This window comes from Acyrthosiphon pisum, chromosome A3, assembly GCF_005508785.2.
Source record: "Acyrthosiphon pisum isolate AL4f chromosome A3, pea_aphid_22Mar2018_4r6ur, whole genome shotgun sequence".
NCBI lineage: Eukaryota > Metazoa > Arthropoda > Insecta > Hemiptera > Aphididae > Acyrthosiphon > Acyrthosiphon pisum.
In genome coordinates this window covers 16,274,173-16,278,969 of record NC_042496.1, presented here as the reverse complement: position 1 = coordinate 16,278,969, position 4,797 = coordinate 16,274,173, and positions in this window count along the sequence as shown.

Sequence of the window (4,797 nt, the reverse complement as noted above, 5' to 3'; positions counted from 1 at the left end):
CAAATAAAGGTGTACTTTATTAGAATAATAAAAACAAATAAAGCACTTTCACATATTTTAAATATTTAACTAACAATTAAACTGAACTAAAAACTAAAAACTAACAAATATATTTGTAATGAGTAATGACTAATGAACAGGAAAACAGTAAATAAATAAATAGTTTCATATGTAAAAATACTATAAAAACATCGTTCCACTCAGAATCTAAAATAAATAATAAATATATATTTCCATCGGATAAGTAAAATTTATCTGTAGGTAGGTACATGTTTATCACATGCTATGGTAAAATGTAACTGTACAAATGTTGTTCATTGTTGACATAACTACAGTGCTATGCACTTATTTTACACTCAGCATTTGCTATAATTAAACATTGTACGTAATAAATAGATATTTTTGAGGAATTGAATTGCAATTATAACTATTCTGTATAAGTCTACACAGGTGTTATTTTTACAATTTTGTTATTTATATTTTATACCCAGTAGATTTTTATATAATTACATTTTCATCTAGATAAGTCCCAACACTAATTATTTTGCTTCCTTATCGTTTTAATTGATACATTTATAATTATAGTTATTGAATCAATTGTTTAGGTGGAATGCCGGATGCATGTAATAGGTACGTATTTGTAGTTAAAATATACAATTATAATATTATATAGCTATCTTGTACTGCATCGATTATTGTCGATTTCGTATCTGATTTTTAAATTATATATCGTGTAACATACTAATATGTTTTATACTTTTATTTTTTTGCGTGAAAAACTTAAAATGAGAACATGACTGTAAAAGTAAGCTAATTTTTTTATTTATAATAATTTATTATATTTTTAGGTGATTCAATTAAAAATTTGTCAACGTTTTTTTTTTTGCACGTTTTAGTTGCTGGTATCCTACAAGTTACAATTTCAGCATATTAATATATTATAATCCAAAGTCCAAACATTATTCTTGAAGTCACGCTATTACAAGTGCGCCAATATACATTTCAACCAGGTAACAAGTATAAATAGAATTAAACACATTGTGTTATTTAAAAATAATTAGCAGATGGAATTGAAACAAGGTTTAAAGAAAAAATAAATCACATTCCAGAGTGTTGAAAATTATTATTTATTACCTACTTAGTTTTAGATTTCATACAAATAATATTTTGAGATCATACTGAATTAACTATAATAATATATTATATTTATATATTATTGCCTAGAAATGATTAACAAAAAGTTTTATATAAGTATTTGTTTGGATAAAAATAGAAATGCTGTATTCTTAAGATATCATTTTATAAATAAAAGTAAAGAAATATTCACCAAATGTTTTGTTTTAAAATAATCCATTGCGACTTTCGATTTGATTGAATAATACATTTGATACTCATGTTAAAACTATTCTACAAGTTGGAGAAGTTATACTCATTTATTAACTTAACGTTCAATTATAAATTTGAACCTTTGTTCGATTTATATAAAAAAAACTTCATATTTGTTCCATAGCACCAAAAAAAAATTCTAATATGACAAAATATAAGGTTTTTATAAGGCTTAAATAAGGAAATTCAACTTCTATAGTGGAATAGGGGGTCGTATCAAAAAAACAGTGGCACCATCCGTCCAGCAAAATAAAATTTAAACATACTCCAGTTGTGCCATCTTTCCAATAAAATAATATAAAATCCCACGGTTTTATCTCATTTGCTTAATTTTTAAAAATGTATGGACTTAAAGTTTGGAACTGAGGTTTCTCTAATAATCTAGATGTGCTCGGAAAATTGCTAATTCCAAGATATTCAAATAAGAGTAGTAAACTCGGTGATCACTAATTGTGTAATGTATATAGATTTTTACCTTAGTGTGATATTTCTTATAGATAACCATTACTATTCTTATAAATAGCCATTCATAATTGTAAAGACTACGCAGGAGGAACCTCAAAAAATGCATTAAATGTTCAAGCTTTTTTATCCTAAAACAAACATTTTATCATAAATTAATTGAAAATAAACTTTTAAAAATTTAAAATTTAAAAAACCTATAAATCGCACAAAAAAAACGGAAATATTTTGTAAATATTTTGCGTGAAATTCCCGTTTTTCATATTTTATTTTTTAGATTTTCCCGGTTATTTTAAAAAGTAATATTTTTTATTATGATAATATTATTATACTTTTAACCTTTCAAAGTACTTACCAACTAAATACATGTTGTTATTAAAAAAAACGACTCTTGAAGTCGAAGATTGAAACATTTTTACTGTTTCAAAACCACACTATTTTAAAACTAATTAGTTTATCGCTCCGCTCAGAATTTAAAATCAAAATATTCAATTCACAATATATATATTTTAAAATTATTAATTTACACGATACTATGAGATTTTTATTCTCAACGTTATAACCTATGTAAACATTTTTTATTTATGTATATATACGATTATGACTAAATATACTATACTGCTTCTATTGTTTGGGCAAGTAAATGTACCTACTATACCTATCTATTTAAATAATAAATATACATTTATCATTGTACTAAGACTGTAAGAACACTTACATTTCTAATGTTTGTATGTCAGTTTAAATGTTTATTATTTAATGACATGCTGGAACGCTTATTGGCTGTTGGCAAACAGCTGTTTTAATGTTAACAGTTTTTCATTAGTATTTTTATTTGTATAATACATCGTTTAATGACTACTTCCGCATCAAAAAATAATGCTTAAAAGTTTTTCAACCTTTTGTGATGGTTATTACCATACAATTTTGTTAATTTAATAGTGTTTTATTCAAATTATAATATAATTAATATTATTATGATTTATGATAATTAAACTAATATAATTTGGTTTAAGATAATGTAATTCTCAGCACTACTTTGATTTGTATGTATTTATTGCATATTGATTTATTTATTTTATTTACACGGTATGAGTCAAATAGTCATATCAGAACCTCTAGCATGATATTCATATAAGAAAATGTGCATCGCCTACGCTAAAATGTCACGGAGACACGTAGGATTTATTTATAAAATAACCACTTAAATTTGTCGAGTTTAGAAAACGGGTACCGTCTCAATATGATAATATTATAATATTTTTAAAACAACTAGAATATTGATATCAATAACAAATTGTGATCGTTTTTAAAATAAATCATTTCAACAGTTCTAAATTAAAAAATATTGATTTTAAATTAAACTTAAGCAAATTACAACAAACTATCAAAATATATTAATTTTACTATTTAGAATATTTGTTGATTTACGCATTTTAATGTTTAACACCGAATGTTTAACTCTCTATTTAGGTTTTGTTAGACAAAAAAAATTTCATGAATCGATTTTCTAATATGTAAAACAACAGTTTGGAGTTAATTAAACTACGCGGTACGCAGGTGTAGTAAGATGTGGTAGGCAACGCGAGGTAACGAGACTAAACTGATGACTTCCGAAGAAAAAGTACTTAGACAAATATATAAAATAGACCTACACTAAACCCTATAATAATGGCGAATGCAAGGAGAGAAAGAACTTGGACTTAAGCAGGTAGTACAATGGGCACAGTTTACGAGAGTTTCTAAAATCAACAATAGCAGGGACTGTCCAGCTTGGACATAATATATGGCTCGCAGTGTGGAAGTTAATAGAACGAGTTTCTACTGCTGCTTACTATAGCAAGCTAAATAAAAAACGAACGGTAGAAATTCTACGTCAACGTTAGATGGACCGAGTGATAAACGATTTAAATGGATTAAGAGATGGATCGAGAGTTGGAGATGCAGATAAGTTTGAAAATGTTAAAGTTGCTAAAGGCCTGAAAGAGACCTGTGAAACAAAAATAAATATATAAGCGTTGGTTCATACCCGGTTTTATACTTTATTCATAAAATTTGTAGACATGTAGTATAGTTAATACTCATAAAATGTGTGTGTTAGGGGCGTACTGACTAAACTCAATAATTAGATATTCTTGTAGTTTCAACAATTGTATTTCTTCCATACTGTATTATTATTATTTGACGAAACTGTTTTCATTTTTCGAGTATATTATGGCTTAACTGCTTCGGAGTCAAACGGAAACAAATTTAATTAAAACTATATATTATAGTTACCTACTTTCATTTAGTTTTATAGAAAATCCAAAGTTATGCGATACACGCATTGACCATTTTTCTCGTGTAATTCTACCAATAAAACGATAATTTTAAAGTTCCACACAAAATGTAAAGTGTAGTTGTAACCGAGTAGAGTTTTAACAACTATCGTGCCCACAAAGTTTCGTGTGGCGATGCTTATATACTATGTACGTAGGTTGTACATTGTACATCGTACATCATACCCACGTTCGTATATTATACATCACACAAATGTTATGCTTCGTGTCATTGTTTAAGCGGATTTCGTACCTGCATGTGTTATGTACTTGGGTCTGTCCAGCACACGTTATGTAACATAACATAGCGATGGTTAATTTTGAGAACAAACTCGCAATTTTTGAAATTAATGACATCGGATTATTCGATGTTTTGAGTAAATTGGAATACTTTGTAGTACTTATATGGGATTATGCAAATGCAAGAACTAAAACAGGTTACTTTTTAGTTGTAACTGTATATATTTTTTGTTTTTCATATTAAGTAATAAAAAGCTCTTTTTCTGGTGTTAGTATTTTTAACCTGAATATCATTAAAATCTTTTAATTAAAATAAAAAATGAGTATACTTTGTATTAGGTACCTATTGACATTTGTTTTTCTTAAATTACTTCTGCCTTGTTAATAACTA